A 20,743-nucleotide genomic window follows, 5' to 3' on the forward strand; every position below is an offset into this window, starting at 1 on the left:
GAGGCCTGCAGTTCCAAGTTTTCTTTCTTTCTTTTTTTTTTTTTTTTTTGGAGACGGAGTTTCGCTCTTGTTCCCCAGGCTGGAGTGCAATGGCGCGATCTCGGCTCACCGCAACCTCCGCCTCCTGGGTTCAGGCAATTCTCCTGCCTCAGCCTCCTGAGTAGCTGGGATTATAGGCACGCGCCACCATGCCCAGCTAATTTTTTGTATTTTTAGTAGAGACGGGGTTTCACCATGTTGACCAGGATAGTCTCGATCTCTCGACCTCGTGATCCACCCGCCTCGACCTCCCAAAGTGCTGGGATTACAAGCTTGAGCCACCGCGCCCGGCCTACCACGTTTTCTTTGATGGGAGGCACAGAAAGGGGAAACTGTATTAATGAGATCCCTCTATCTGTTGAAGGTATTCGCACTTAACACGATTTTCCTTTCATTTCCCAGTTATCTGTGGAGGCTTTGAGATTTAAGTGAGAAAACTGAGGCTCGGAGAAGGGAGGAGGGTGGGTCCTGGCCCGAGTGGCAGGGCAGATCATGTGACTCAGATCATGCGACTGGCCTATGGCAGATGCCAGGGCTGTCGAGTCTGGGACTGCTTTGTGGCCTCGAAATGTCAGAACGACACCAGCCTAAGCTAGGCGCAGTGGCTCACGCCTGTAATCCGAGCACTTGGGAAGGCCCAGGAGGGCGGATCACTTGAGGTCAGGAGTTCGAAACCAGCCTGGCCAACTTGGTGAAACCCCCATCTCTACTAAAAATTCAAAAATTAGCCAGATGCGCTGTTGGGTGCCTGTAGTTCCAGCTACTCGGGAGACTGAGGCACAAGAATCGCTTGAACCCAGAAGGCAGAAGCTACAGTGAGCTGAGATCACGCCATTGCACTCCAGTCTGGGTGTCAGAGTGAGACTCTGTCTCAAAGAAAAAAGAATCAGGCTGGGCGTGGTGGCTCATGCCTGTAATCCAAGCGCTTTGGAGGCCAGGGCGGGCAGATCACCTGAGGTTGGGAGTTCAAGACCAGCCTGACCGACATGGTGAAACCCCGTCTTTAAAAAAAAAAAAAAAAAAAAGAGGCCGGGCGCGGTGGCCCAAGCCTGTAATCCCAGCACTTTGGGAGGCCGAGGCGGGTGGATCACGAGGTCAAGAGATCGAGACCATCCTGGTCAACATGGTGAAACCCCGTCTCTACTAAAAATACAAAAAGTTAGCTGGGCGTGGTGGCGTGTGTCTGTAATCCCAGCTACTCAGGAGGCTGAGGCAGGAGAGTTGCCTGAGCCCAGGAGGCGGAGGTTGCGGTGAGCCGAGATCGCGCCATTGCACTCCAGCCTGGGTAACAAGAGCGAAACTCCGTCTCAAAAAAAAAAAAAAAAAAATTAGCTAGGCATGGTGGCACGTGCCTGTAATCCCAGCTACTCAGGAGGCTCAGGCAGGAGAATTGCCTGAACCCAGGAGGCGGAGGTTGCAGTGAGCAAAGAGATCACGCCATTGCATTCCAGCCTGGGTAACAAGAGTGAAACTCTGTCTCAAACAAACAAACAAAAAGAGGCAGAAGTGGGAGGTGCTGCCTCCACCCTGAGGAATGTGGGGGTAAACATCTGCTCCCTGCCACTGTCTCCCTAATTTGGTGGGTGGGAGGGACCTGGTGGAGCTCTTCAGCCAAATCACACACAGAAGTGGCACCTGGTAAACCCTGCTCCGGGGTAACTGGGGAAAGCTGAACACACCCGCTGGCCTGAGAAGGGTTTTCAGAATGTCACTTCAATGCCGCGTGGGTGGGGCAGAGAGGTGACATTCACCCTCCTTGGCAGCACCCCTCTTGTCCCTAGTGTATTCTCTGGCTGCGGAGCCCGATGAGGCTATGCGGGGACAGACACAGTCACTTGTGCCTCTCCCTCCCCTCTGGGCCTGCCACAATGCCACTTGTACCACCCAGGCTTGCAGCAGAGCGCCTGGATTCTTGGGTGTGGCTGGGCGTTTATCTCATCAGACAACTAAAGACCAGGCCGGGGAGACTGAATCACAGGTCTTGCCGGGGCTGGGTTGCGGGTTCACGCATTCACCTGCTGACCTGCTTAAAAACCCAGGGCGGGCTTCCGTTCCAGTCAGTGCCTTCCTGGCAGCCGCACCCACTTAACGCCAAGTTCCAAATGCCAGGACTGAGACACGCAGGGATCTCGGTGGAAACTGTGCTCAGTCCCCAGTTATTAGCGCTGGAAATATCTGGGGAACGGGTGCTCCATGGCAGGGGGCTGGGGATGCAACCTGATCCACTTGGCCGGGGCAGGTCCCTGCTCGGATCTGCGGGGCTGCAAACCCCAAACACAGACGGCATGACACACGGTGGGCCGTGAGGAGAAGGTCCAGCTTCCACAGACGTGTGCCGCAGCCGGAGCAAAATAAATGAGATTGGAGGGGATCTGGAGGAAATGACACTGGAGCTGAGAGGAAGGGAATGTCACCAGGACTGGATTGTCTTCTGGGGGCGATCGGAGCACGGGCGCTACGACCGTGCTTCCCAGGAAGCCAGGCAGGTGCTGACTCACAGTTCTCATTCTGGTCTTTCTCATGACTTACCTGTGGCCTGACCTGCAGCCATTCATTTCTCCCTGGACACGTGTCCTGCGGCCTCCAGAGGCGAGGACACGGGACCTCCGAAGTGCTGCCAGCCTACATGGCTGTTACCGGTTACAACGCACTATTTCCAGCTTCTACCCTCTCCAGGAGAAAAAGAGCCTCTGGGAGAGGACACCCCCCAGACTTAGCCCCGACTCCGCAGGGGTTCCCGCAGGCACTTCCAAGCTCTGCAGAGGATCTGGCACGTCGGTAGTTTGACTGCTAATTCTGCTGCCTCAACCCCTAGTCCCGCCCGGCACCATTGTGGATGATCCCGTGTGCACGTCTCTGGTTGAATTCAGACACACATGCAAACATACATGTCAAGTGGAATCATACCTTTTTTTTTTTTTTTTTTTTTTTGAGACGGAGTTTCGCTCTTGTTACCCAGGCTGGAGTGCAATGGCGCGATCTCGGCTCACCGCAACCTCCGCCTCCTGGGTTCAGGCAATTCTCCTGCCTCAGCCTCCTGAGTAGCTGGGATTACAGGCACGTGCCACCATGCCCAGCTAATTTTTTGTATTTTTAGTAGAGACGGGGTTTCACCACGTTGACCAGGATGGTCTTGATCTCTTGACCTCGTGGTCCACCCGCCTCGGCCTCCCAAAGTGCTGGGATTACAGGCCTGAGCCACCGCGCCCTGCCCTGGACAACACAATTTTAAAGTGTGCCTCTAAGCTTCAAGGTTAATGTCAAAGGGGCTTCTAGGCACCCTCCCCCCCTCCCCCTCCCCCGCTGCCTCCCTTGGTACCAGTCAGAGGCTGGATGAAGCAGGGCTGTGCCCAGGAGGCCAGTGTTTGTTCCGAGCTGCTCATGACCCAGGAAGCCTGGCCATTCCTTATTCCCGTAATCCTGTGCCCGGCCGGAGGCTGCCACAACCTCTGGCTGTGCAGTCTCAACAGACAATCGCCCAACCAAACTTCCTCCCCAGAAGAAAGAAGGAAAAAGAGCCGCTGCCTTTCTTCTTGGGTCCTGCAAGGTCACCACAAAGCGGTGAGGCTGTTTCTTGCCTTGGAAATTCAGTTACAAACGACTTGCAGCTGTGTGTTGCTTTCGGGTTTCCGCTGGTGCCCTTGCCCTCCACGCCCTCCACCCTCATTACCGCTGTGTTGACTCACAGAGGTGGGCATCTGGGCCTTTTTTTCCCTTTGCCCAGCAGCCTTTCTTTTGGGAAACAGCCCCATCCTATAGCCCTATTTTACCTCACTCTGGTGGGGGTGTCAGTCTTAGGGGCCAGCCCCACTCCTACCATGAAGGTGGGCACTTCACCCATCCCACACCAATCACAGGGGCTTTCACTGGAATTTAAATATGGAGCAGGAGCCGGGCGCAGTGGCTTACACCTCTAATCCCAGCACTTTGGGAGGCCGAGTCAGGCGGATCATGAGGTCAGGAGTTTGAGACCAGCCTGGCCAATATGGTGAAACCCCATGTGCACTAAAAATACAAAAATTAGCCCGATGCGGTGGTGCGTGCCTGTCGTCCCAGCTACTCGGGAGGTTGAGGGAGGGGAATCGTTTGAACCTGGGAGGTGGAAATTCCAGTGAGCCCAGATCGCGCCACTGCACTCCAGCCTGTGCGACAGAGCGAGAGTCTGTTTTAAAAAAAAAAAAAAAAAAAAAAAAAAGAGCATGACCGAGAGGTCAGGCGTGGTGGCTTGTACCTGCAGTCCCAGCACTTTGGGAGACCAGGGTGGGAGGAGCACTTGAGCTCAGGCATTCAACACCAGTTCTGGGCAAAACAGCCAGACCCCATCTACAAAAATACAAAATGAACTGGGAGTGGTGGCACATGCCTGCAGTCCCAGCTGTTTGGGAGGCTGACAGCTCAGGCTGAGGATTCCCTGAGCTCTGGAGGTCAAGGCTGCAGTGAGCCAAGGTACACCACTGCACTCCTGCCTGGGCGACAAAGGGAGACCCTGTCTCTAAAAAAAAAAACCCTCAAAAGTAAAATAAATATATATATATAGAGAGAGAGAGAGCAGAAACAGAGGGGCTAAAGACAGTTTGAAGCCAGATCCCAAGATCCACCTAATTTGAGACCCGTCCTTTTAAAGCCTGGTCACTGAACTCGGCCTTTGATGGCTGCGTGCCTTCCTTCCTGCGCTCCCCACTCCTTCCTGGGCTCCTCCCTCCTTCCTGGGCTCCCCCCTCCTTCCTGCGCTCCCCCCTCCTTCCTGTGCTCCTCCCTCCTTCCTGGGCTTCCCCCTCCTTCCTGGGCTCCCCACTCCTTCTTCCTGGGCTCCCCCCTCCTTCCTGTGCTCATCCCTCCTTCCTGGGCTCCCCCCTCCTTCCTGGGCTCCCCACTCCTTCCTGGGCTCCCCCCTCCTTCCTGTGCTCATCCCTCCTTCCTGGGCTTCCCCATCCTTCCTGGGCTCCCCACTTCTTCTTCCTGGGCTCCCCCCTCCTTCCTGGGCTCCCCACTCCTTCTTCCTGGGCTCCCCCCTCCTTCCTGTACTCCTCCCTCCTTCCTGGGCTTCCCCCTCCTTCCTGGGCTCCCCACTTCTTCTTCCTGGGCTCCCCCCTCCTTCCTGGGCTCCCCCTCCCTTCCTGCACTTCCCCCCCCTTCCTGTGCTCCCCCCTCCTTCCTGGGCTCCCTGCTCCTTCCTGGGCTCCCCCCACCTTCCTGCGCACCCTCCTTTGCCCTCCTCTTTCCCAGTCGAGTTAGCCAGAATCCATTTCTGTTGCTTATAATCAAAGAATCCTGTTAACATTTTTCTTTTTTTTTTTAGTCCAAGTAATAGTAAGATGTCATTTTTTTTTTTTTTTTAAGATGGGGTTTCACCATGATGGCCAGGCTGGTCTTGAACTCCTGACCTTGCTAGGATTACAGGTGTGAGCCATTGCGCCTGGCCATTTTTTTTTTTTTTTTTTGAGACGGAGTTTCGCTCTTGTTACCCAGGCTGGAGTGCAATGGCGTGATCTCGGCTCACCGCAACCTCCGCCTCCTGGGTTTAGGCAATTCTCCTGCCTCAGCCTCCTGAGTAGCTGGGATTACAGGCACACGTCACCATGCCCAGCTGATTTTTTGTATTTTTAGTAGAGACGGGGTTTCACCATGTCGACCAGGATGGTCTCGAACTCTCGACCTTGTGATCCACCCGCCTCGGCCTCCCAAAGTGCTGGGATTACAGGCTTGAGCCACCGCGCCCGGCTTTTTTTTTTTTTTTTTTTTAGATGGCTTTGCTCGAGGCCAGGAGTTTGAGACCAGCCAGGGCAACAAAGTGAGACCTCCTCTCTACAAAAAATAAATACAAATTAGCTGGACATGATGATGCAGGCCTGTAGTACCGACTCCTTGGGAGGCCGAGGTGGGAGCGTACCCTGAGCCCAGGAGGTGGCGGCTGCACTGAGCGGAGATCGCACCACTGCACTCCAGCTGGGGGTCAGAGCAAGATCCTATCTCAAAAAAAAGGTAGCATTTGGCCCTTGCTGCTTTACTAGAGGGACTGTTTGCTAATGAAACATTGCTGGGGTGGGGAGTTTCTAAGTTATGTGAGAAGACCCTCCCTACATCTGGGCAGCCCATAAAACCTTTTTTTTTTTTTTTCTTTTAGAGATGGGCTCTCGCTATGTTGCCCAGGCTGGAGTGCAGTGGCTATTCACAGGCGCGATCCCACTACTGATTAGCACGGGAGTTTTGACCTGCCCCGTTTCCGACCTGGGCCACTTCACCCCTCCTTAGGCAACCTAGTGGTCCCCTGCTCCCGGGATGTCACCATATTGATGCCGAACTTAGTGCAGACACCTGATGGGCACAGCGCACTACAGCCCAGAACTCCTGGGCTCAAGAGATCCTCCAGCCTCAGCCTCCCGAGTAGCTGGGACTACAGGCACACGCCACCGCGCCCGGCCATAAAACCTTTTATACTCCGTAGCTTCGTACCAAACACATTCGCATTAGATAATTCTCTAGTATTTCTACAATAGAAATTAGGAACAGGAACGCTAGAAATAGAAATATAACTGATGAAGGCAGAAAATCCATAAACAATTATGTCTCTGCAATAAACACCGATAGTGAGAATCAACCAGACCAGTATGGGCTGTGGCCGTGTCCAAATGACTGTGCTGGGCCAGACACCTAGCCCTCGTCACCTCTCCTTAAGGTAACTCATCTTCCAGTGAGAAGATAACATTATCTCTACACCGTGGTTATCACTTCATATTATTTTTAATTTGGTTTATTTTCCCCAAACAGTGACTTTGGTTAATTTTATTTAGGGATTCAACATATTATTCTGTTTACTTTCTAAAGTTTTTTTTTTTTTTTTTTTTTGAGACGGAGTTTTCGCTCTTGTTACCCAGGCTGGAGTGCAATGGCGCGATCTCGGCTCACCGCAACCTCCGCCTCCTGGGTTCAGGCAATTCTCCTGCCTCAGCCTCCTGAGTAGCTGGGATTACAGGCACGCGCCACCATGCCCAGCTAATTTTTTGCACTTTTAGTAGAGACGGGGTTTCACCATGTTGACCAGGATGGTCTCGATCTCTCGACCTCGTGATCCACCCGCCTCGGCCTCCCAAAGTGCAGGGATTACAGGCTTGAGCCACCGCGCGCGGCAAGTTTTTTTTTTTTTTTTTTTTTTTTTTTTTTTGAGACGGAGTTTCACTCTTGTTACCCAGGCTGGAGTGCAATGGCGTGATCTCGGCTCACCGCAACCTCCGCCTCCTGGGTTCAGGCAATTCTCCTGCCTCAGCCTCCCGAGTAGCTGGGATTACAGGCACGCGCCACCATGCCCAGCTAATTTTTGTATTTTTAGTAGAGACGGGGTTTCACCATGTTGACCAGGATGGTCTCGATCTCTCGACCTCGTGATCCACCCGCCTTGGCCTCCCAAAGTGCTGGGATTACAGGCTTGAGCCACCGCGCCCGGCCAAGATTCCTTCTTCAGCCTCTTTCCCTGCGACGTGGGGAAACCGTGAGCCGTGCATGCCTCCGTGTGCTCGGCTCTGCCCTGTGCGCCTCGGAGAGCCCAGCTGCTTTGGCTGCGGCCATTTCCAGCTCCCATCCCCCCTCGTCACAGCAGGACAGGAGGGTTCTTTGTTACCTGGGAATGGCCGAGAAGGACACCTGTCCCCAGGCAGCTGCTGACTGCCGGGGGCTCCCGGGTTCTCTGGCACTCCGGGCCTTGGCGGCCGTGCCCCCCGCAGGTCCCCCGGCCGCTCCCGCCTGTGCGCTTCCCACTTGGCCGTCCCGGCTGGGAGTGGACGTGGCCCTTGCTCCCTGCCCCGTGCCTCCTCTCGCTGCTTTCCCTGTGCTTGGCCCTGATCGCCAGGCTCTTGCTGTTGGAGCGCGTCGCTGACAAGCCTGTTCAATCCACCGGCCCGGAAGCCTCGGAGGCAGGGACTGCGCCTGTCCTCCTCCCCGGAGCCTCCGCCAGGCCGAGGAGCGCCCTGCACCAGCGCGCGGCCAGCGCTACCAAAAACGAGATGGGCTGGGCGGGGAGTGGGGAGGTGGGGAGGTGGGGAGGTGGGGAGGTGGGGGGGCGGGGGGGGAACTTTGTATGATTTTCAGGAACTGGGTCATTTTCTCAAATGTTTATGCCAAGCCAGAAAGACCCGAGTGTGGAAGGCAGCCCTGCTGAACGGAGCAGCTGCAGCTATCACAGTATCTAGAACCTAAATTCATTGTCTTTTTTTTCTCTCTTTTTCTTTTCTTTCTTTCTCTTTTTTTTTTTTTTTTTTTGTGAGGTGAAGGGAATAGTCTGGCTCTGTCCACTGCAGCCTCCGCCTCCCAGTTAGCTGGGAATATAGGCACGCACCACCATGTCCAGTTAATTTTTGTATTTTTAGTAGAGATGGGTCTCACCACATTGACCAGGCTGGTCTCAAGTGATCCACTTGCCTTGTCCTCCCAAAATGCTCGGATTACAGGCGTGAGCTACCTGGCTGCTTAATATTTTTAAAATAATTACATTATTATTATTTTTCATTTTTATTTTATTTTTTGACACGGAGTCTCGTTTCGTTACCGCCAGGCTGGAGTGCAATGGCGCGATCTCGGCTCACCGCAACCTCCGCCTCCCGGGTTCAAGCAATTCTCCTGCCTCAGCCTCCCGAGTACCTGGGGCTACAGGTGTGCACCACCACGCCCAGCTAATTTTTGTATTTTTAGTACAGACGGTTTTTTGTTTTGTTTTGTTTTGTTTTGTTTTGAGACGGAGTTTCACTCTTGTTGCCCAGGCTGGAGTGCAATGGCGCGATCTCGGCTCACCGCAACCTCCGCCTCCTGGGTTCAGGCAATTCTCCTGCCTCAGCCTCCTGAGTAGCTGGGATTACAGGCACGTGCCGCCATGCCCAGCTAATTTTTTGTATTTTTAGTAGAGACGGGGTTTCACCATGTTGACCAGGATGGTCTCGATCTCTTGACCTCGTGATCCACCCGCCTCGGCCTCCCAAAGTGCTGGGATTACAGGCTTGAGCCACTGCGCCCGGCTTGAGACGGGGTTTTACCATGTTGGCCAGGATGGTTTCAATCTCTTGACCTCCTGATGCACCCTCCTCGGCCTCCCAAAGTGCTGGGATTACAGGCTTGAGCTACCACGCCCTGCGAATTACATTGCTTTTTAAGATTGTTGAGCTCGGCTGGGCATGGTGGCTTATGCTTGTAATCCAAGCACTTTGGAGGACAAGGTGGGCAGATCACCTGAGGTCTGGAGTGAAACCATGTCTTTGTAAAAAAAAAAAAAAAAAAGAAGGAAAAAATATATATAAAAAAAGAAAGAAAAAAAAGATTGTTGAGCTCAATGCTAAGGAAAGTGCTTTCTGAGCCACCTGAGTGGCACAATGCTCCATGGTCCCGTGGATGCCTCTCCCGTCCCCAGAGTACAGCCCAGTGCTCAAGGGCATAGCGCTCAGGCGCTCCTAGCCCCACCCTGCCAAGGCACGCTGGCCTGCTGCTTTCAGAGAACAGGAGCAGCTGGGGAGACTGAGGCAGCCAGGGAGCCTCCCTTTTCTCTGACTTAAATCTCCTCCACCCTGTCCGGTTGATTTCTTTACTGTTCCTGGCATTTGATCATCTGCTTGGAACCAGGTTAATTGCTTTTGAGGTTTTTTGCATGTTCAGCTAACAGTCTGGTATCATCTTCAAAGGCCAAATGGCTGGAAGAGAAGCAAGATGACTTCTAATAATTTACCGGCCTCTGCCTCTGATGAAGAATTCAGGACACTTTAACTTCTGGGGCCTGTTATTAGGAAGTTCAAAGTTTTGATTAGAAAGGGGGAGGAGATCTGTGCAGCAGGAAGAGTTTAGCAATTACTCTTAGTTCGCTCTGGGAACACCCTAGTATATAAAAAAAGAAAAAATGCCCCAACGTGCTGGAATTACAGACGTTAGCCAGCGCGCCCAGCCTATTAAAGATGTTTTGAAAACTAACACCATCACCTAAATTAATTTACCATAGACTGGTCCTGTTCATACAGGAATTCCTATTTGAAAAAAGTTGATTTGAGAATTGATTACATGCCCTTGGAAAATAGGGATGTCTACAAAAGACCCACCCTGGCTTAGACTCTTTAAGGAAAAAAAGAAAAAAGAATTCCAACCATTTTAAGGTAACTGAGTTTGTAAAGTTTTCAATGCTTAGTTATTTAAAGAAAATTTAATTAAAAGATATTTAGGAGCCGGGCACGGTGGCTCAAGCCTGTAATCCCAGCACTTTGGGAGGCCCAGGCGGGTGGATCACGAGGTCGAGAGATCGAGACCATCCTGGTCAACATGGTGAAACCCCGTCTCTACTAAAAATACAAAAAATCAGCTGGGCATGGTGGCCCGTGCCTGTAATCCCAGCTACTCAGGAGGCTGAGGCAGGAGAATTGCCTGAACCCAGGAGGCGGAGGTTGCAGTGAGCTGAGATTGTGCCATTGCACTCCAGCCTGGATAACGAGAGCAAAACTCCGTCTCAAAAAAAAAAAAAAAAAAAAAAAAAAAAGATATTTAGGAAGAATAAAAAAAAGAAAAGAAAACAATGCATAAAAGGGACTAAGAAGTGTCTGACCCAATGTTTGCAATGTTTTCATTTTAATTTTTTTTTTTTTTTTTGTTTGAGACAGGGTCTCACTCTGTCACCCAGGCTGGAGTACAGTGGTGTGATCTCGGCTTACTGCAACCTCCGACTCCCAGGTTCAAGTGATTCTCCTGCCTCAGCCTCCCAAGTAGTTGGGACTACAGGCGCCTGCCACCATGTTCAGCTAACTATTTTTTCTTTTTGGTATGTTTTGTTAGAGATGGGGTTTCACCATGTTGGCCAGGCTGGTTTCAAACTCCTGACCTCTAGTGACCCGGCTGCCTTGGCCTCCAAAAGTGCTGGGATTGCAGGCGTGAGCCACCATGCTCAGCCCTTAAAGTTTTTGTTGTTGTTGTTATTTATTTATTTATTTATTGAGATGGAGTCTCACTCTGTTGCCTAGACTGAAGTGCAGTGATGCAGTCTCAGCTCACTGCAACCTCCACCTACTGGGTTCAAGCGATTCTCCTGCCTCAGCCTCCTGAGTAGCTGAGATTGCAGGCATGCGTCACGATGCCAGGCTAGTTTTTGTATTTTTAGTGGAGATGGGGTTTCTCCATGTTGGTCAGGCTGGTCTCGAACTCCTCATCTCATGATTGGCCCGCCTCAGCCTCCCAAACTGCTAGGATTACAGGTATGAGCCACCTCGCCCGGCCTTTTTTGTTAATTTTTAAGTGAAGGAGCATTTTCTAGGTGACAGTCTCATTACTCTTTTTTTTTTTTTTTTTTTTTTTTGAGAAAGAGTCTCACTTTGTCAGCCAGGCTAGAGTGCCGTGGCGTGACCTCAGCTCACTGCAACCTCGCCTCCTGGGTTCAAGCAATTCTCCTTCCTGCCTCAGCCTCCCAAGTGGCTGGGATTATAGGCGTCTGCTACCACGTCTGGCTAAGTTTTGTATTTTTAGTAGACATGGGGTTTCACCATGTTGGCCAGACTGATCTCAGACTCCTGACCTCAAGTGATCCACCTGCTTCAGCCTCCAAAATTGCTGAGATTACAGGTGTGAGCCACTGCACTGCCCCGCCCCCATTTCTCCTTTTTTTTTTTTTGAGACAGAGTCTTGCTCTGTCGCCAGGTGCCAGGCTGGAGTGCAGTGGCGCGATCTCGGCTCACTGCAACCTCCGCCTCCCAGGTTCAAGCAATTCTCCTGCCTCAGCCTCCCAAGCAGCTGGGACTACAGGCGTGCACCACCACACCCAGCTAATTTCTGTATTTTCAGTGGAGATGGGGTTTCACCATGTTGGCCAGGCTGGTCTCGATCTCTTGACCTCGTGATCTGCCCGCCTTGGCCTCCCAAAGTGCTGGGATTACAGGCGTGAGCCACCGCGCCATTTCTCCCTTTTAAGAGTTCCCTTAACAGCAAAGAAACAGAGCCGGGCGCGGTGGCTCAAGCCTGTAATCCCAGCACTTCGGGAGGCCGAGGCGGGTGGATCACGAGGTCGAGAGATCGAGACCATCCTGGTCAACATGGTAAAACCCCGTCTCTACTAAAAATACAAAAAAATCAGCTGGGCATGGCGGCGCGTGCCTGTAATCCCAGCTACTCAGGAGGCTGAGGCAGGAGAATTGCCTGAACCCAGGAGGCGGAGGTTGCGGTGAGCCGAGATCGCGCCATTGCACTCCAGCCTGGGTAACGAGAGCGGAACTCCGTCTCAAAAAAAACAAAAAAACAAAAACAAAAAACAGCAAAGAAACACCAAACTCACCACGATGGCATAGGAAGCTGGTTCGAGATCAATTTTCTTCGTATGTTGATCTGGAAAATATATCAGAAAACTTAGCTGGAGAATGAAGGTGGTATTTTCTACTGCTTTCTCGGGGGTGTTCTAGACACTGGCATTGGAAATAACGCTGGTAGTCTGAGGAGCCTTGCACAGTAGGGAGCCCTAATGTTTGCCGATACCTGATTTGTTGGGGGTATTTCTGGCTTCTTTCCTCTGCCATCAGCCAAAACTATGCTGGCAAAGGCTGTTGACTCGCAGTAGCTAACAGTGTCTAGGACTTTTCCTCTGGAATCAATCAGACTGCCTGGTTTGAATCCTGGGTCCACCAATGAGGAGCTGCAGAACCTGGGGCAAGCTGCTGTTGACACTGGCTTCCTCTCCCGTGTGCCCTCACGTTTCCAACAGAGAGCACTAACAGAGCACATCAGACCTTCCCCGCCGCGGCCCCCGGGGAATCACATTCTTGTCAATCTTGTCAGCACACGGAGTGTGTCAGTTATCTATTGCTGTGTAACAGATGATTAGAAGGGCCGGGCGCGGTGGCTCAAGCCTGTAATCCCAGCACTTTGGGAGGCTGAGGCGGGTGGATCACGAGGTCAAGAGATCGAGACCATCCTGGCCAACGTGGTGAAACCCCGTCTCTACTAAAAATACAAAAAAGGGGGCCGGGCGCGGTGGCTCAAGCCTGTAATCCCAGCACTTTGGGAGGCCAAGGTGGGTGGATCACGAGGTCAAGAGATCGAGACCATCCTGGCCAACGTGGTGAAACCCCGTCTCTACTAAAAATACAAAAAAGGGGGCCGGGCGCGGTGGCTCAAGCCTGTAATCCCAGCACTTTGGGAGGACAAGGCGGGGAGATCACCTGAGGTCAGGAGTTCGAAACCAGCCTGGCCAACATAGTGAAACCCTGTGTTTACTCAAAATATAAAAATTAGCTAGGGGTGGCAGTGCGTGCCTGTAATCCCAGCTACTCGGGAAGCTGAGACAGGAGAATTGCTTGAACTCAGGAGGCAGAGGTTGCAGTGAGCTGAGATCGCGCCACTGAACTCCAGCCTGGGTGACACAGCAAGATTCTGTCTCAAAAAGAAAAAAAGAAAATCTTTAATACAGACCAAAGAAAACACATCTGGGCCAGTATCCAGCTCTCAGGCCACCAGTGTGCAATTTCTGGCTTAAATACATGTGCCTGCCATGTATGTGTGTGCATGCACGTGTGTGTGCAGGAAGAGGCATGTATGTATGCATTTGCATGTATGTTTTTATGTATGCATGCATGTACATATATGTATGTATAGATATGTATGCATGTGTGTGCACGCACATGTGTGTGCATGAAGAGGCACGCAGTACACATTTGTATGTGTATGTTTACATGTGTGCATGCATGTACATATATGTATGTGTCTATAGATGTGTATGCATGTGTGTGCACGCACGCGTGTGTGCATGAAGAGGCATGCACGTACACATTCACATGTGTATGTTTACATGTGTGCATGCATGTGCATATATGTGTGTATAGATGTGTATGCATGAGTGCATGCACGCATGTGTGCATGAAGAGGCACGTATGCACGCATTTGCATGTGTATGTTTACATGTATGCATGCATGTGTATAGATGTGTATGCATGTGTGTGCATGCACGTGTGTGTGCATGCACGTGTGTGTGCGTGAAGAGGCATGTGTGTACGCATTTTCATGTGTATGTTTACATGTGTGCATGCATGTGCATATATGTATGTGTGTATAGATGTTTTTGCATGTGTCCATACTAGCCTTGCTCTTCACTCTCTTCTCCCATTCTCTCTTACTCCTGCCCCAGAAAATCTGGCTGGAGAAGGGAGGGAGATGGGGACATGTCTTCTGTTGGACCAAGCTTCAAGGATGTGATGGAGCTTAAGCAGATACCTGTGGGGTCACGTTGTTTCAAAGCAACAGCTTTGTGGAAACTCAGCAATGACCAGCAGGCAGTGTGGCCGAGTGGCAGGAGCAGGCAGTTTGGATTCAAGGAGGTGGGGGCTCAATTCCAGGCACTAATGCCGAGTGTCTGTATGGCCTTGGTCACCTCACCATAAACAGGGGACAACCGAATCTACCTTACGGTGCAGATAATATTTTTATGAGGCGCTTCTAACCTGGAATGGGATGGGTCATTGTGGCAGGGATACGGCAGACCCAATGCTACCATTTCTTTTTTTTTTTTTTTTTGAGATGGAGTCTCGCTCTCGTTACCCAGGCTGGAGTGCAATGGCGCGATCTCGGCTCACTGCAACCTCCGCCTCCTGGGTTCAGGCAATTCTCCTGCCTCAGTTCTCCTGAGTAGCTGGGATTACAGGCACGCGCCACCACGCCCAGCTAATTTTTTTGTATTTTTAGTAGAGACGGGGTTTTACCATGTTGACCAGGATGGTCTCGATCTCTTGACTTCGTGATCCACCCGCCTCGGCCTCCCAAAGTGCTGGGATTACAGGCTTGAGCCACCGCGTCCGGCCTCACAAAGCCTTCTTTTACCACTGTAGCTCAACTCAGCGCAACCTGTGTTTATTGAGCAACTGTTATGTGCAAGGAACTGTGATCAGCAAGGCCATAAAGTGGGGCAATACAACGTCTTGTCTTCCTAAGGAAAAATAGATTTGAAAAGGCGGGTCAGGATTTCTAGGGTGAAGTGGGCAAGGTAGAATGACTGCGGTGGGCCCATCCCGTTGGATTCATATTCAGCTGCCTTTTACAACAAATGCACCCTCCATGTGCCCCTGCACATGGGGAATGGCTGTAACGGCCATGTCTGTGCTGAAACTCCGTCCTCCCTGGCCATAAGTGACACTGGCAGAAGCTGCTACTCAGATCTTCTTACTTATGAACTTGGAATTGGGGTTCATGCATGCTGGTTAGCCTCTACAAGTGAAGACTTAAACTTGGGGATATAGGACATGACCCTCCACCATGGGCCGAGCATGCCAGGGAGTAGGAGAATGGGCCCCACACTCACAGTTAGAGAAGAAGAGACCATCATCCTCCGGAACCTGTGAGGTTTTCTCAGGTTCTGATTCATTCCTCGTGAAGCCTGACCAGATGTCCCACCGTTGGTTTTATGAGATTTCATCGGCCGGGCGTGGTGGCTCACGTCTGCAATCCAAGCACTTTGGAGGCCAAAGTGGGCGGATCACCTGAGGTCGGGAGTTCAAGACCAGCCTGACCAGCATGGTGAAACCCTGTCTTAAAAAGAAAGAAAGAAAGAAAGAAAAAAGAGATTTCATCATATCCTTATAACGAGCTTTCCCCGTTTTTTGGTTTATCTGTGTTTCAGTTACTAAAAACCAGAAGTATTTGACCAAGACCCAGAGGCCTACACATCAGAATTTATGAAAAGAGGGGGGTGCCAGGCGCAGTGGCTCACACCTGTAATCCCAGCACTTTGGGAGGCTGAGGCAGGCGGATCAACCAGGAGTTCGAGACCATCCTGACCAATATGGTGAAACCGTGTCAAAAAAAAAAAAAGAGGGAGGTCTGAGATGCCCCTTTACCCACTGTACAGCGGGGGAGTCCCTGGACATCAGGCTGGAAGGGCAGGCTGTAGACGCATTGTGGAGGACTTTTTGCACACTGTGAACTAGGAACTGTGGCGGGTTTGTGCAGAGGAGTAATTCACAGCTTCAGAGGTGGGCTGAGGAAAGCAAACTCTGGATGGAGGCCACAGAGCATGGATTTGAGATGCATCTGTAAGTGGCAGCATTTTCCAGCTTCATTTCTAGACCATGGTCAAATTACCTAATCTCTTGACTTTAAGTTTCTGCATTTACAAAATGAGAATACTAATGCCCAGCTCGTAAGATTTGGGGGGAAAGTACATGAAATCATAAGTTAGCAAATACTAAGCACTCAAATGTTCACTGTCATTGTTTTTATTTCTCTAAATTCCCGTGACACTTACTGCCAATATCTACATATTACCCTTACTTATGTTTGAATAATTTCAAGTCTTGTCTCACCATCAGACCAAAAGCCTCTGTGCAAGGATGATGTCTAAAACTCTTTTCATGTCTCAGAATTCCTCTATGAGCTTTTGGGCGCAGAGATGAAGAACTCTATATTCACTGATTGGTTGTTGGGGGCAGCAGAATCACTGTGTCTAAGACGGTATTTAGGGACCGGTAAACATTTCCACATGTTGCCTCTTCGTGAACTGATGGTCTGGGTTTGGTGCTTAGCAGGAAAATGACCACATTACTGAAGCCACTTCCCAAATTACAAGATTTAATGAGCCAAGGAAATTTAATTATTCTCTAAAGTGTATTTTCTGGTTTTGATTATGGCTTGATTGCCACATTTGTTACCACAAAATCTTTTGGAAAAATTCCACACAGATACAAATAGACCTCGTCTGAAAACACTATCATTTTATTTACTCATTCATATTTATTAAGGATTTCCTTGGCCGGGTGCAGTGACTCAAGGCTGTAATCCCAGCACTTTGGGAGCCGAGGCGGGCAGATCACTTGAGGTCAGGAGTTCCAGACTTAGAGGATCACCTGAGGTCAGGGGTTCGAGACCAGCATAACCAACATGGTGAAATCTCATCTCTATTAAAAATACAAAACAATTAAAAAGAAAAAGAAAAAAATACCAAAAAAAATTAGTGGGTGTGGTGGCAGGCACCGAGCTACCTGGGAGGCTGAGGCAGGAGAATCGCTTGAACCTGAGAGGTGGAGGTTGCAGTGAGCTGAGAACGCACCATTGCACTCCAGCCTGGGTAGCTGAGCGAGGTCCGTCTCAAAAAAAAAAAAAAAAAAGTTCAAGGGAGGTCAAAAGTGTCAGTGCTGCTGGGCGCAGTGGCTCACGCCTGTAATCCCAGCACTTTGGGAGGCTGAGGTGGGTGGATCACGAGGTCAAGAGATCGAGACCATCCCGGTCAACATGGTGAAACCCCGTCTCTACTAAAAATACAAAAAATTAGCCGGGCATGGTGGCGCATGCCTGTAATCCCAGCTACTCAGGAGGCTGAGGCAGGAGAATTGCCTGAACCCAGGAGGCGGAGGTTGCGGTGAGCCGAGATCGCGCCATTGCACTCCAGCCTGGGTAACAAGAGCGAAACTCCATCTCAAAAAAAAAAAAAAAAAAAGTGTCAGTGCTGATGACAGGTTACCACGAACCGAGAACCGAGACCTAGAAGGGATATTCTCAAATGTGGCTCTGCTGTCACAAGCGTGTGTGTGCACAAGCTCACACTTGGCGCTGGACTTCACACCTGCCTGGCTCCCTCTAACAAGGCTGGTCAAGCATGACAAGAAGGTTTTCACTCAAATTATTGTCCTGGAAACAAGGTGGCTAAATGCATTCAGCACCAGCCTTCTCTCTCACCATCTTAGATCCCTTAAACCCATTCAACCTGCCAGTCACGTGGCTGGAAAAGAACGTTAGCCAAACCCCAGCTGTCCGTGGAACGATCCTTTAATGAAAGGTCAGCGTCATCTAATGAAAGCTTCAGCCTCCTCTTTAGCTGAGGCCAGAGAAAGGTGGGGAAAGGGATATTACAATCAAGGGAATTTAAACAGGGCTTAAGCATGCTGACAGTCCTACTTCCCATTGATTAGGATAATAGAACATCATCCTCCAAGGACATTTGAGGGCTATTGAGTTTTCTGTTTTGTTTTGTTTTTGTGTTTTTGAGATGGAGTTTCGCTCTTGTTACCCAGGCTGGAGTGCAATGGCGCGATCTCGGCTCACTGCAACCTCCGCCTCCTGGGTTCAGGCAATTCTCCTGCCTCAGCCCCCTGAGTAGCTGGGATTACAGGCACGCGCCACCATGCCCAGCTAATTTTTTGTATTTTTAGTAGAGACGGGGTTTCACCATGTTGACCAGGATGGTCTCGATCTCTTGACCTCGTGATCCACCCGCCTCGGCCTCCCAAAGTGCTGGGATTACAAGTTTGAGCCACGCGCCCGGCCGGCTATTGAGTTTTAAGGCAAATTTCTATCAGAGGCACTGGTATTCAACCGCCTTGGCTTGAATTCTTGATCCTACTTAGTGATCTGAGTGCAGATTCAAGGTGTACATTCTTCCAGCTGGGCAGACCCACCTGGCCCTCTAGGAGCTGGTTAAGGATTCTTTGCAGACAATGCAAAGCACACAGGAGACCTCACATCTCAACATCACTGTGGCGGTTCTCCGGCCTGCCCATCTCAAGCTCACGTGTGATCACGGCTTCTTCAAGTCTGCATGGCTTCATCTCGTTTCACCCTGTGTTCCATTCACACCGTCACCTACAGCCTGGAATGCCACAGCCTCTCCGTTCTTTTGAACTTCATTCATTCACTTGACAAGCGTGTAATGAGAGCCCACTTTGGGCGAGGCATTGTTTTAGGGGGAGAGGAGGCACGTTAATCAAGTGAATGTGGCCAGGCGTGGTGGCTCAAGCCTGTAATCCAAGCACTTTGGGAGGCCGAGGCGGGTGGATCACAAGCTCAAGAGATCGAGATCATCCTGGCCAACATGGTGCAACCCCGTCTCTACTATAAATTTTAAAAAATTTGCTGGGTGTGGTGGAGTGCGCCTGTACTCCCAACTACCCGGGGAAGCTGAGGCAGGAGAATTGCTTGAATCCGGGAGGCAGAGGTTGCAGTGAGCCGAGATGGCGCCACTGCACTCCAGCCTGGCGCCTGGCGACAGAACGAGACTCTGTCTCCAAAAAAAAAAAAAAAAAAGAAATCAAGTGAATGTGTCATCTGTCAGATAGTGATGACAGACATAAAGAGAAATGAACAAGGCCGGGCGCGGTGGCTCACGCCTGTAATCCCAGCACTTAGGGAGGCCGAGGCGGGAGGATCACGAGGTCGAGAGATCGAGACCATTCTGGTCAACATGGTGAAACCCCGTCTCTACTAAAAATCCAAAAAAAACTAGCTGGGCATGGTGGCGCGTGCCTGTAATCCCAGCTACTCAGGAGGCTGAGGCAGGAGAATTGCCTGAACCCAGGAGGCGGAGGTTGCGGTGAGCCGAGATCGCGCCATTGCACTCCAGCCTGGGTAACAAGAGCGAAACTCCGTCTCAAAAAAAAAAAAAAAGAGAAATGAACGAGTGTAAGGGAACGGAGAGAGGGGAGAAAGGGGATCCATTTTAGAGAGGGTATCAGAGTATGGGGAGACATTTGGGCAAAGGCTGAAGCCAAGTGAGGGGTTGAGACGCTGTGGCACACGCTCTGAGAAGAGCAGGGAGTGTCCTGTCCATTTCAGTCTCTCAAAGAATCTCCTGCTGCATTCTATACCAAGCAGCTTCCCAGGAAACACCGGGGGAATGTGGAGGGGAATGGCTACTTGAAGGTATAACTGATAAAAGAAGAAAGGAGTAACTGACGGACCGTTACATCAGACTAGCCAAGACATCTGTCGCACAGAAACTCAGAGCAAACTTCGTTACAACTGAATAAATTTAGTATTTTCACATGGGACATGAGTGAACATGGATTTGGAAAAGTTTTGTTTTTTTTTTTTTTTTTTGAGATGGAGTTTCGCTCTTGTTACCCAGGCAATGGCGCGATCTCGGCTCACCACAACCTCCGCCTCCCGGGTTCAAGCAATTCTCCTGCCTCAGCCTCCCTAGTAGCTGGGACTACAGGCACGCGCCACCATGCCCAGTTCATTCTTTGTATTTTTAGTAGAGACGGGGTTTCACCATGTTGACCAGGACGGTCTCGATCTCTTGACCTCGTGATCCACCCGCCTCGGCCTCCCAAAGTGCTGGGATTACAGGCTTGAGCCACCGCGCCCGGCCTTTTGTTTTTGTTTTTTTTTTTTGAGACAGGGTGTCACTCTATTGCTCAGGCTGGAGTGCAGCGGTGCGATCTCGGGTCTCTGCAATCTCCGCCTCCTGGGAGCGTTCCTCCCACCCTTTGTCCTTCTGTTACCCAGATGGCATCCGGAGCCCAGCGCACTGGCACACACAGCTGCTGTTAGTAGTACCTCCAGGATCCCCGCTGAGTTTCTTCATGCATATACAAATAAGTTGTGTTAGGCCATTCTCGCACCGCTATACAGAAATACCTGAGACTGGGTAATTTATAAAGAAAGAGTTTAATCGGCTCACGGTTCCGCAGGGTGTGAAGTGTGGCAGCATCTGCTTCTCAGGATGCTCAAGGAGCTTCTACTCAGAGCAGAGGCTGAGCGGGGGCAGGCATCTTCCATGGCAGAAGCGGGAGCAAGACAGACAGGGAGATGCCGCACACTTTCAGACAACCAGGCCTCAGCTCTCGCAAGAACTCACCCACTCTCAGGAGAACAGCGTCAAGGGAGATATCTGCCCCCATAGACCCAATCGCCTCCCACAGGTCCCATCTCCAATGATTACAATTCCGCACGCGATTGCGGCGGGGAGGCGGACCCAAATCATATTCAGTATAAATATATCACCGGG

Source organism: Saimiri boliviensis, chromosome 21, assembly GCF_048565385.1.
Source record: "Saimiri boliviensis isolate mSaiBol1 chromosome 21, mSaiBol1.pri, whole genome shotgun sequence".
Lineage (NCBI taxonomy): Eukaryota > Metazoa > Chordata > Mammalia > Primates > Cebidae > Saimiri > Saimiri boliviensis.